This window comes from Toxorhynchites rutilus, chromosome 2 (genome assembly GCF_029784135.1).
Source record: "Toxorhynchites rutilus septentrionalis strain SRP chromosome 2, ASM2978413v1, whole genome shotgun sequence".
In the NCBI taxonomy this organism is placed as follows: Eukaryota; Metazoa; Arthropoda; class Insecta; order Diptera; family Culicidae; genus Toxorhynchites; species Toxorhynchites rutilus.
Genome location: NC_073745.1, coordinates 212,122,144 through 212,135,676, shown reverse-complemented (window position 1 = coordinate 212,135,676; position 13,533 = coordinate 212,122,144). Strand labels below are relative to the sequence as shown.

The window sequence follows — 13,533 nt, the reverse complement described above, 5'->3', positions numbered from 1 at the left end:
GATCGTAACTTGGATTTGACACCTCTCATCAAATCGGGACAGGAGCCTTTGTGTACTTCCTGGACGCTGCTGACAAATTCTTCCTGAATTCTGATGTGTTAAGAGACACTGGGCCATCCTTCCGGAACATGCTCTTGAGAATTGCCCAGTAACGTTCGATTGGTTCTAATTGGAGATTTAAATGGATATTAAAATGATGCTACACCCCATGATCTGATTGGATCTTATTAACACGTTGAGTACCACGCGGTTTTATAGCGACTTTCCCGTCAGGCCACGCGCTGATATCGTAGTACAGCAAAGCGAAGCGCAATACTGCAAAATTAGAATATACTCGATGGAAATTTTTGAACGTATTAGGACCATCGTTTCTTATCTTAAGAAGGTATTTCTGCTCGAAGACAGTAAAATTTCTGCGAAAAAAAAAACTCTTTTTCATCGTATTTTATACTGACACGACCTGAACGGAAAACTCGATGTCAGTTACGATCTGAACGGAAAGCTCGGTGTCAGTCACCGATGACTGACATGGCACTCAACGTGTTAACTACATATTTCCGCCAACTTCGACATACATGATGTTGTTTTACGCAAACCACTAAAAAGTAGATTTGAAGTAATGAGTCGTTGCCAAATTGGGCCAGAACAGAGGAGGAAGGTCAGGCTTTCTACACGATGCAATCAATCTCTTATTTTAAACCATTCGTTCCAATAAATTAGAGAATTTATGGTCCCTTTTGTGAGAAAAGTAGAAGATCGCAAGTCACATGTGCAAATATCTTGCCAGACTAGCATCTTTTGGCCGCATTTCTCCATTGCAATAGTTCTGGAGTCCTTTTTAATTTTTTTGCCTCATTTTAGCACGGTGTTGCTGTTCCGGAGTTGCTAGTACCAAATTTCTTGACCAAGTCACAAATAGAGGCAGATATACGAATATAATTCACGACTTCCCGGGGTCAGTACAACCGAATTTACGTTCAAAGGAAAGGAAAGGAAGGAAAGGATCAATACTGACCGCGAATCGTTCTTTTCATGCACAAAAGTCAACATGTTCAAAGCTTTTCAAACATGTCTTGGTTTGTTTTGAGTTGAGATCGTTGCTGGGGCATCGAAACATGGCAATGTGGCTAATAATGTATTATGATGAGGTTTACATTAACAGTTAGAACCATTTGTTAGCAAGTTCCGGTTTCATATTGATATACCTGACTAATTTGTGGTAACATTGAAGTGTGCAAAAATGCTTAGTTGACTAATATCTCTATATCCAAAAAGTTTCAATAATTTTCTTAAGGTTTTAAACCCTCCAAGACGAGTTGATGCAAAATCCCTTATTTGTGTAACTTTGTTTGCGCAGGTCAATGATGGCAACTCCTAAATTCGTTATCGGTCTCAGCAATTCATCGTTGATAGATTCAAAGTGCATATCCGATAGCAATAGATGCCAATGACGCTGGAACCACCCACTAGATTCAATTTCCCCTCTCCCGGTCAGTGAATTGGTCGAAGCTCTGGTCTCGATCGTAATTTTGCAATCGGTGATATCACATTTTCACAACGAATACGGCTATTAGTTTTCCACTTTTCCGGTCTTGTCAGAATAATTACTTTGCGCGTCGCATCGTAAGCGGGGTGGTAGTGTTTCCATTAGTCGCCTAGGTGCCGCCGATAAAAGGGTGGTAAAAACCGCAGTCAGAAGTGCACGATTGTACCCCTCGTTCAATGTTTTTTTTATCTGATTTTCGTTTCGGATTTCCGTTTAATGGATGCGTTGATTTCATCGAGAGTGTAGCTGCATCCAGCAAAATATAAAGGTAGAAGTCATTGTGCTCCCGGTATACGTTGGAGGTCGGAGCGTTGAATATAAATGTTTGGATTACTATTCGGCCTTGGAAAGGGACCAACGTAGGTTCCAAAAACGATACTTACGACTTATAATATGATGATGAATCCGATGATAACTGCAGAAAAAGAGAATAAAGGTAATGTAATTTTTTTAATCATTCAAATGAATATTTGTAAAAATAATATGAAAACAGAAACCACAACAAAACATACGGTTTCGGTCAGAAAACCCAGAAATAGCGAGCAGACGGTATTGTAAAACTCATATCTAATTGGAACCGAGCATATTTCCGGTAGAATGCTCCCCCACTAAAACGTTGAATATGCAAAACAAACCAAAATAAATGGTGCCCGATATGCATGACTTGAACGTATTTGCCTGTAGGTGCACGTGTGAATCACATTCGTGTACAGTTCAATAGTTCACACGCGCAGCGGCCGCCAGTTTCCTCCCCCGCAAATGTCGTTCCGAAATGGAAGCGTTGCCGCTGCTGCTGCTGCTATGCATTTCTTCGTAATTATATTTATCGCTATTGATTCGACGCGGTAGACTACATACCGTGCCTACTATAATGTTTACTTCGTGCGCCGGTCTATCGTTTTATGTCTCCATTGATTTAACAAAGTTGAATACCTCACCTTCTTCTCGGCGGGAGCGGATCATTCGGCGGCTGAAATTGAACTTTTCTGCTATCACCTATCAACTGCGCGAGGGCTGTTCACCTTCGGCAGAGCCCATTCAACTAGGAACATCAAATGGAGGGAAATTTCCACACAATTTGGGACCGATATGATGGTCCAAGTGATTATCGGTCGTATCCGGCCGCCTTATGCCGCTGCGGAGTGGAGCGGTGGTCGGAACAGAAGAAAGACTTTTCAATTTGGGGTTCTTTCGTTCATACTTCGAGAAGCCCCCGACCGGAAGCGTCTTGAACAGAAATCAGGAAATTTAATTTATTTGGACTTGTTTATCGGAGAATTTTCGTATTTTCGTTTCGAGGGGGAGAACGGATGTTAATCGCCCAATGAAGAAATACGTTCGGATTGGGCTTGAAGGCAAAATTGAAAGAAAAAAAAAACCCAAGAAAAACTCGAAGACCCGAAGAGGCGACGGCTGTTTTATACATTCGCACGTATCTTTCCGGAGCTGGAGCGAATCGATTTGTTTCAGACAGTACGGCAGCGAATGTTGGATCTGGGGTACAGTGCTCAGACGCACCATTTTATGTCGATGGGGTTGGTAACTGATCGTTTGATCGGAATTCTTGAGGTAAACAAGGGCCAATTGCGTTTGTAAACAGGAACAAGACGCGTTCGTTTAAATGGCACATGAATACAAATCGCGGGAAATGGGTAACTCGCTGGCTTATTCCTTGAAGATTCACAATTTCCCAATGTTTTCTCAGCAGTGTATACAAAGACATAATTTTTTGGTGATATGCACCGTCTCATAGCGCTGGCAAGTGATCACGATGTGGAATTTTATTTTATTTTAAGGTGACGGTGAAAGGAAGCCACAAATGGCTACCACAATGGCGCTCAATTCTTTCATCTCCCTCCCTCACCCCTTGCCCGAAAATCAATAACAATGTGAAGAAATTGATTGTTTTCGCACACTTCCCATCAAGTAATATCAACCAAACTCTAATCGATTACTCACAAGTTATTAAATTTTCATCTGCCGTCGCAATGTATAATGGAAAACGTCGGTGAACTCGAGCTAGTGCTCTGAAAGTTAAATTTTTATTTTTCAATTTTCCGCAATGGTTTTGTTTGTATTGGTGAAAGCATCGTTATTTTTTCGATACTGATGCCAGACAAAATCATCGAAACAGCTATGAAAACCACTCAAAAAAATGTTATTACTGAGTCATAACGTTTCATGTCATGAAAATCATTAAAATAAAATTGTGTTGATATCAATACAATTGTTGTTATTTACGTTTATTGGGTCTATAATGTAAGTTTTAGTAACTTAAGCATTGCTTGAGAAAATTGTATTGTAGAGCTCGGAACACTGCCACGGCTGCCTCTGCCGTCAAAAATAGTATACGGAAAAGTATTACATTCAATCAAAATACCTCGGCTAACGAAGAAAAAGGTTAAAGCTTTTCAACGTGAATATATGAAAAAATACGATCAACGAAGGAAAATATTAAGGAATTATCAACTATAATCAACTAATAATGGTCTGCTTTGGTCTCCTCAAGCACCTTGGTTTTTTGAATTTACTGATTACAATAGGTTTAAATTTGAGACTTCCCGTGGCATTGCTACAGGGTAAGATCGCAATTTTTTCCCTGCTATTTTTATGCCCTGGAACATTCTTTTAGTCTCAATGGCTAAAGTATGAGTGGAAATACGACTCCCTGCGAAATATTGATTTGTACGAAAAAATACCCTCTGCAAAATATTCGTTCATTCGGACTTCATTTACTATTGTCGCAGATGTCAAAATTTAAGTTTAATTAAAATCGAAAAATCACCCAAGAGGAGAGTAAAGGAAATCGGGGGGAAAAAAATTGTCAAAAATTGAGTTTCTGGCGCTTGGTCGTTTTTTGTATGAAAAGTCGATTTTTGAGGAAATTTTTTTTTCTCGAGATAACAGTAAATCTCGACGTTTCATGCAATTTCAAGACATTTGGCATCAACATTTTTTTTAAGATCCCGAATTACTTTACTCCCCCCTTTTGGTGATTTTTCGATTTTCATAAAACTTAAATTTTGACATCTGCGACAATAGTAAATGAAGTCCGAATGAGCGAATATTTTGCAGAGGGTATTTTATCGTGCAAATCCACATTTCGCAGGGAGTTCCGTATGAAAAATCGATATGACGACCATACCTTTTGCCTCGTATTCCGAAAAAACGACCAGAAAAAAGTCCCAGAGCGTCGATTTGACAAAAAAAATTTTTTCGAGATGACAGTAGATCTCGACGTTCCATGCAATTTTAAGACATTTGGCACCAACATTTTTTTTTCGAAAACCCCGATTTCCTTTCCCCTTGGGTGATTTTTCGTTTTTCAAAAAACTCAAACTTTGACCGCTGTGCGACACTAGTAAATGAAGTCCGATTGAGCTGATATTTTGCATAGGGTAGTTTTTTGTGAGAACCAACATTTTCAATCAAGTTCGCTTTGAAAATTCGAAGGCCACTTTTTTTTCCCATACATCCATTGGCACTCTAATATACACCCATTCCATGTCAAACCGATATAGTGGTTCTCAGATTTTCATGAAAAGTGGTAGATTTGTTCTTTGTAACAAACAATTAGACCCTTATTTTTTTATATTTTCAAATCCATTTTTTCACCTTTTTCCCAAAAATGACTTTTTTCGAAAATTCATAACTTTTGAACTACTGAACCTGTTCAGATGATCGATGTATCAAATCAAAGCCAATTACTTATTCTATTTTGAAAAAAAATATGACACTTGCCAAAAATTTGGATTTGTTTTCGTAATTATTGGTTGTATTTATTTTTTGGTGTTCTCATGTCTTTGGATTAGAGGGAATTTTTTACATAATATATCCAAAAATCAGCGACGTGATTATTTTTATTTTTAATTTATGAATTTTCAATGTTAACTATATCGATTTGGCATGGAATGGCTGTATACTTATATGTGCAATCGTTCTTCGGAACACATCGTTCATATATTTAACTTCAGTATCGAATTGTTAATTTTTTTTCAAATGTGTTCTAAGACTACCAGTGAAGCGCCACATAGTCTGATAAGTGAATTGATCTATTTACGTACCAAAACCAAAACAAACGCTGTGCTTTGCTCTCTTCTCACAAACACTCCACATTATCCCATGAAAAACACGTTATAAAAAATTGAAGTACTAGAAAAATATTGAAATTTTGAATTTTTTTTTGGGATTTAGAGATTCAGTACTACCCTAATTCATATTTAAATGTGTTCCTACGGCTTTTCTAGATATGTGTGATTATTTTCAGTGTTGCGCGGCACAATTTTTTTTTTATATTTCCAAAGGGTCTGGCTGTGTAAGAGAGTAAAAAGTGCCCTCAAATCAAATCACCAGCTGTATGGAAAATATTGTATAGAGTACTAAATAAAACATTTTGGCAGTGGTACCATATATTTGAGTCCTTATAAGGTACACTGTAGGATCTATGGTAAAAAATGCACGTTCTCGTTTTTCCTCGCCATCCTATATAGCTTTGGGACAAAAATATGGAAAAAAATACTGAAAGTACATCTTACTAAGTTGTATCGATCAATATTTTCAAACAATTTTTCCATCAAAAAATCAAATATTAAAAAAAATAATTTTTATTTTAATTTTGAAATAAATTTTTTTTTATTCTGAGATTCAGTACTACTCTAGTTTGTATTCAAATTTCTTCCTACGTCTATTTTAGGTATATGTGCTTTTTTCAGAATTCTTAGAGTGTTTTCGCGGTACAAAAAAAATTATATATATATTTTCAGGCATTTCGAAATTTTGAAAGAAATATTACTTTGAGACCCACTTTTGCTCTAATTTTTATTTAAATGCATTCGTATGTGCTGTTTCTCCATATATAGCGTAATTTTTTCTTGAAGTTTCAAGAGGATTGCGCGAAAAAAAATTTTTTTTGGCATTTTTAGTTCATTTTGAATTTGGAGACCCAGTACTACTCTGATATTCATTTAAATTTTGTTTTTTATATGTCTAAATTTTTTCGGTATATTTAGAACATATTTTTTCTCATATCTTGAAATATATGAAATTATCTTTACATCGGATTTAGATGGTTTACCAAATTCATAGGAGTCAGCAGTACGATAGAGCTCTGTGAGAAAAAATAAAGTCCTTGTGGAAAGATAATTCAGATTTATGAGAAAAACACTTAAAACATCCAAATTATTATTTTTTTTTAAATTTTAATTTTACAATTGAAAACCACGAATACTATAAAATAATCGATTTCAAGAAAATAAAAATAATAATGCAGACGATGAAGAAAATTATGTTTGTGTCTCGCAATGCTCTTAAACATTCAGGAAAAAATTGCACCACATGTAGAAAAAAAGACACATACGAACGCATTTAAATAAAAATTAGAACAGAAGCGGGTCTCAAAGTTATATTTTTTTTCAAAATTTCGAAATGCCAGAAAATATATTAAATTTTTTTGTACCGCATATTTTTTTTATAATTACATTTTTTTATGATAAAATTGTTTGAAGATATTTATCAATACACCTTAGTAAGATGTACTTTCAGTATTTTTTCATATATGTCTCAAAGCTATTGAGAATGGCGTGAAAAAAACCAAAAGGTGCATTTTTCACTATAGATTCTATGGAGTACCATATAGGGACTCAAATATATGGTACTACTGCCAAAATGTTTTATTCAGTACCCTATACAATATTTTCCATACAGCTGGTGATTTGGTTTGGGGGACTTTTTGCTCCCTTACCCAGCCAGACCCTTTGGAAATATAAAAAAAAAAATTTTTTTGAACCGCGCAACACTGAGAAAAATCTGAAAAAAATCACACATATCTAGAAAAGCCGTAGGAACACATTTAAATATGAATTAAAGTAGTACTGAATCTTAAAATCACACAAAAAAAATCTAAATTTCAATATATTTTAGTACTTCAATTTTTTATGAATTTTTTCTTTGATAATTTTTCTTGATACACCGTAGTAAGATGCACATTCAGTATTTTTTTTTTAAATTTTTATCTCGAAGCTATTGACGATGGCGTGAAACAAACGATAAAGTATGTTTTTCACTATAGATCCTATGTCAAACCACATAGGAGTTCAAATAAACCGCCAAAATTTCTAATTTAATATCCTGTACAATATTTGCCATACAGCTGGTGATTTGGTTTGGGGGCACTTTTTACTCCCTTACCCGGCCAGGCGCTTTCTGTATAACTCAAGAACTAAGCAAGCAAACGGAATCAAATTTGTCATGTGGAGGTTTTAGAGAGCACGATACGTTTCTATGGTGTTTCGACACTCGACTTCTGTATCAAGTATGGATTCCATTTGAGGGAGAAACATGTTATTTGCAAGAGGTTGAAAAATCTTGAACGAGAATTGTGTCTGAAAGTAATCTGATATTATAATGATAATGAATGAGTTTTGGTAGAAGCACTAGGAAATTTATAGTAAAAGGAAATTGTAAGGGTCAATTAGAAGATCAATCAATGAACAGTTCTGCGATTGGACCCATGAACGTTCACTTAGCAAGAAAACGTAAATAACCTTCTTGCAAAAATTTTCTGTGAGTAGAATCAAGATAGTGACAGGTTCTGCATCGAAGAATGTTTGTCTTGGTAAACTCCAAATGTCGTCGAAAGACATGTATAATTTGAAATATAAGAATAAGAGAAAAAAAAACGTTTTTTTTCATGGTGACCCTAATAGAACTTAGAAAAAAGCGCTTATTCGGTTATATTAATCGAAAAAAAACTTTGTTTTACAAAATTGATTAAAACAACTAGGGTACATCATTGCCGAACTCTATCTATATTGATAATTTTTTTTTTAAGTTTTTGATTTCAATTAAAATTTTGGAGATCCCATTCTAGACAACATAAAAATGAGCGCTCCATCATATGCAACCATTTTGCCTAAGACATTTTTTGTTTAGAAAATAACACTTGAGTTGTAGACGAAAATTCCCACCTAAATTTGTTCCCTGGGCCAACCAATGGGCTCAAGCTCAAGAAATTCTTCGTTGCGATTGTGAATGTAATCAAAATCAACATATAGTAGGGCATCCCAAAATAGCCAATAGTAACAAACCAAACATACTACAATCAATTATAGCAATTTCATCAATTCCAACATAAACACATGTGCGTCGTCGTACCGAAGGTCGTACATCACTCCAAAATTACATGACTGCCTGACCCAAATCCTATATTTACCAGCCTTTTGCGAAACCATCTGCAGGTTTGATCTCCCCTTGATGCGTCACGATCCAATTCACATTCACAACACTAAATCTTCCCTCGAATTTGATAAAAGAATAATAAACATTCGACACTGGTGATCGACAGCAAAAAAAGGGAACGATACTTGAACCCCACCAAATCGAAAAGCTATGAGAAAAAAATCCGAGCATCGAGAATGAAAACAAACGCAGTTCCAAGACGCATATGTTTTTTGTTGTTGTGAGGATGCATTCGATCTTTTTCGGACGGATTACTCACGCTTATGTTTTCTTCAGCCTGTGTTTGTAATAAACTTGTTGAACTGCTGACACGGGAAGAAAAGTTCCTTCTTGTGTACACTTTTGGAATGGATTAGTAGCGATTAAATCGTCATTATGGCGCTTGAACACACGCAGCCAACTGATATATCGATAATTTTTTGTGACATTTTTTCCTCGAAGAATCATAATCACGGCTGACAGTTTTATGAGCGCCTAAATGGATGGTGTTTTGAAACGCCTCTGCTCGCGTCCCGCACAGCTATGAAATGTCGCTTCGGGCTTTCTTGGAAGTGTAGAAGTGGTGAAAACGAGCTCCACAACGATGTTGCCCGAAACCTATTAACTATCGATTACTGGGAAGTGGATTCGCTAGAATTAATCCATTCGAAAACATTCGAAATGTTTTTTTCGTTGAACGTTTTACATCACCGTTATAGGGTTTAGCGATTACTGTTATGCTCATTTAGGGAAAAAATTGGAACCTAGAAAAGATGATACACTTTTAAGCTTTTTAACGGGGTTCAAGATTTGTTATTTTGATATATCAACCCAACGAACGATGCAATGAAGCTCTCCAAAGAAGAAGGGAGAAGAATGCTCCAAAACTATCTCGTTATTTCATCCAGATTTTTTTTCGTTATATTGGGTTGTTTCAGAGGCGAGGATAAACATATCATTAATCATGTTCTCAATAATTAGTTTAAAATTGCTCGCGCCAACGGCTGGGAAAGAGATCTTTAAATTATTTCTTCTGCTAGATCGATTAGATGGATCGAAACGCGCCGCGACTCGCGTGTTGTGTCGGCTAGATGTTGTTACATTACATCAAACCGATTATCGGTAGATTCGAAAATTTTCCGTAGGCTTGCGATCCGAAAACGATCCAATCCGATGCGGTGGTAATCAACGAATGAGGGAAAACGAATGGTAATCCAATTTATCCTGTTCGTTATAATGATTCTGGCTTCTGCTGAATCGAACGGAGTGAGAGTCAAAATTGGTGTCTATGTTCTGATTGCAAAAGTATGATTAGCAGTAAATGCTGTAAATGCAGTAATTTTTCTAAGTTCAGTTATGTAACACGAGAGATATTGATAACACACTTTATTAACTTTGAAGTCATAAATTCTACTTCAACAATGAAATGAAACAGCTCTAATTTGTTGAAACATTTCTCCACATCCATACATTACCAACTGAATGGACCGGACACACTTCCAAAAAGTAATAACGTAACCCAAAATTCTGATTAATCCGTAACTATCATTCCACGAGCATGTTATATCAACTTTGTTTACGATTGAAACACTGGTCAGTGCAAGGCAATACGTTACGAGCAATCCATATTGACTCGCGGGTGAAGCTTCGCATTCGTCACGGTTCACGGTCCGCCGGAAAGCGACAGCAGTGAACCAACGCGTGTCTGTCTCATTTTGCAACCCACCGACACCGTCATTGTAAGCCCCGTAACATAATAGACCGAATGTGTCGGCTTTGTGGACTCGGTGTGGACGACTGTTCTTCTGAATGGGGGCAGGTGCGATGGCGGGAATCTGATTGATCGCGGCACAATGAATGGATGCACTCGTGACGACCTGTCACGTGTACTCGAGCGTTGGCCATAATGGGGAATGCAATATGCGTTTTCATGATGAGAAAACGCAGTTCAGATTCGGTAAATAAATGTGGGATTTAATGTTAAATCTAGAATTAAACATGTAACTTTGTCACATACTAATCGTGTGACTATGTCCATAGCCCTTTGACATTCAATGACGTAAGGGAGACGTCATTCATTTCATCGTAGAACTTGACGTCTCCGAGACGGTGCCTTGAACCTGTTTTGTTTGGCCCCTCTCAACAGTATTGATAAACGGAATCGCTTCAGCTATTCTCCGGACGCGTCGACGAGAATTTTATTTTTGTGTCAAGGGGTTGAGGACAATCGATCGTTATTCCTTGCTATGACTCTAACATAACCCCGCCGAATGCATCCAACGAATGGAGCACCATCTTTGTGATGATCATTAGATAATTACTCCAACGATACACAATTCTTCCGTTGAACCCATCGCCCCTCTTCGATGCGAACGTTTCATCGCAGACGAATTCATCGAAAAAACACTTGACTTGCCGAGTTCGGAGTTCAGAGTTGCCGCATCATATTGATCATAATGTGAGTTTTTACGACAACGTAATGGATGCCCCTCAGCTTTGTTGTTGGATCTTAAAATTGATGTTTATGAAAAGCATCTCGATGATTTGAGTTGGAATAATTTCATTGGGTCGCAGAGCTGACCCGGCAAACTTCGTCCCGCTCAAATTTTTTTTTGTTATCAATATCTTCAAACATTCTCGTTTTGACGTAGAAGAACGTCTTTCATTTCTATACTGGGGTGTAAGTTCAAAGTTTCGAAAACGAAAGCGTTACGCCGGAGAACGAGATTTTGAGCGTTAATAGCTCCCAAACAACTGAACGAAATGATATGATAAACACTTCATTCGAAAGATAAAATGTCTACGCGTTATATACTTGTTACTTTTTGATCCATAAATTCGTTTCAATAGCCCTAAAACTGCTTTCAAAACGGGCTATTGAAATCACACCAATCGGTATATAAGGGATTGCCGCTCGGAAATCCACTCAGCTATGATTGCGCAACGATTGAGGTACGATCGCTGGAATGGATGGATGTTTCCTTAACACAGACTTTAAAACCATGTAGCCAGGGGAAATCGGCATTGCAAAATCGATACAAGCTGCGGGTACTTTTGTACACGCTTGCATTTTTGCAAACCGGAATGTGTTTTCCCAATACAGATTCCGAAACCAAGGAGTTGGGAAAATAGGCATTGCAGATACATTCAAGTCGGCAATACTTTTATACCCCCAAGCATTTTTACATCCGCAATTCGTTTTGCCATCACGGTCTAGAAAAGCGGGTACAAATGCAACACTTTGGCTCGGTTCTTCAAGACTGCATTCGATTCCTTCAAGTCGCCAGCTCACTGAACTTCTACGCATACCGTTTAATGATTAGGCAACATGTTGATAACTATTTGCTGCGATAACTATTACCATAAGGCATGAATTGATTTAAATTGGGATTTGTTTGCAATTGAATACGTAAATAAGTTCTATTCATTCACTAGTTTAATCAATACACATAAAGATAGCTCTGCGCAGCGGCGATATCGTACCCAATGAGGAACATCCGAGGAGGGATTATTGATAATTGAAGAAATACAATTGATTACTAAGCCAACGGCAGTCCTACGTCAACCTTGCGGTTATATCATAGGTATAACCCATCCATAGTTTTTTACCAAGCGCACGTTTATGGGTCCAATCGCAGAGCTGTTCATTGATTGATCTTCTAATCGACCCTTTAAAATAACTTTTTTACTATAGAATCCCTAGTACTTCTACCTAAACTTGTCATTATAATGTCAGATTATTTTCAGACACAATTTTCGTTCAAGATTTTCCAACCACTTGCAAATAACATGTTTCTCCGTTGCATGGAATAAATGTTTGATACAGAAAATGTGATAGAATAAAGACAGCCCTAAATCGGACAATTCCTCCCTCGAGTTTTGCTCTTATCAACACATTCGGCGATCCATTTTTAAACGGTTTTATTTAGCTTGCCCTGTAATCGGTTTGTATGTTTGTATGTTTGAATGTTTGTATGTTTGAATGTTTGTATGTTTGAATGTTTGTATGTTTGAATGTTTGTATGTTTGTATGTTTGTATGTTTGTATGTTTGTATGTTTGTATGTTTGTATGTTTGTATGTTTGTATGTTTGTATGTTTGTATGTTTGTATGTTTGTATGTTTGTATGTTTGTATGTTTGTATGTTTGTATGTTTGTATGTTTGTATGTTTGTATGTTTGTATGTTTGTATGTTTGTATGTTTGTATGTTTGTATGTTTGTATGTTTGTATGTTTGTATGTTTGTATGTTTGTATGTTTGTATGTTTGTATGTTTGTATGTTTGTATGTTTGTATGTTTGTATGTTTGTATGTTTGTATGTTTGTATGTTTGTATGTTTGTATGTTTGTATGTTTGTATGTTTGTATGTTTGTATGTTTGTATGTTTGTATGTTTGTATGTTTGTATGTTTGTATGTTTGTATGTTTGTATGTTTGTATGTTTGTATGTTTGTATGTTTGTATGTTTGTATGTTTGTATGTTTGTATGTTTGTATGTTTGTATGTTTGTATGTTTGTATGTTTGTATGTTTGTATGTTTGTATGTTTGTATGTTTGTATGTTTGTATGTTTGTATGTTTGTATGTTTGTATGTTTGTATGTTTGTATGTTTGTATGTTTGTATGTTTGTATGTTTGTATGTTTGTATGTTTGTATGTTTGTATGTTTGTATGTTTGTATGTTTGTATGTTTGTATGTTTGTATGTTTGTATGTTTGTATGTTTGTATGTTTGTATGTTTGTATGTTTGTATGTTTGTATGTTTGTATGTTT

At 36.3% G+C, this 13,533-nt stretch overlaps 1 protein-coding gene across 2 annotated transcripts in view; it reads right to left on the bottom strand.

The window, feature by feature from the left end:
* Positions 1 to 13,533, bottom strand: part of LOC129769268 (neurotactin) — a 95,129-nt gene that overhangs the window by 64,796 nt on the left and 16,800 nt on the right. The window contains exon 2 of one of the 2 annotated variants that reach the window (XM_055771392.1): positions 1,930 to 1,961. The exons of the other annotated variant lie outside the window; for it this stretch is intronic. The gene's annotated coding sequence lies outside the window, so the exon portion shown is untranslated. The remainder of the gene's footprint in view (positions 1 to 1,929; positions 1,962 to 13,533) is intronic. 2 annotated transcript variants of the gene reach the window in all.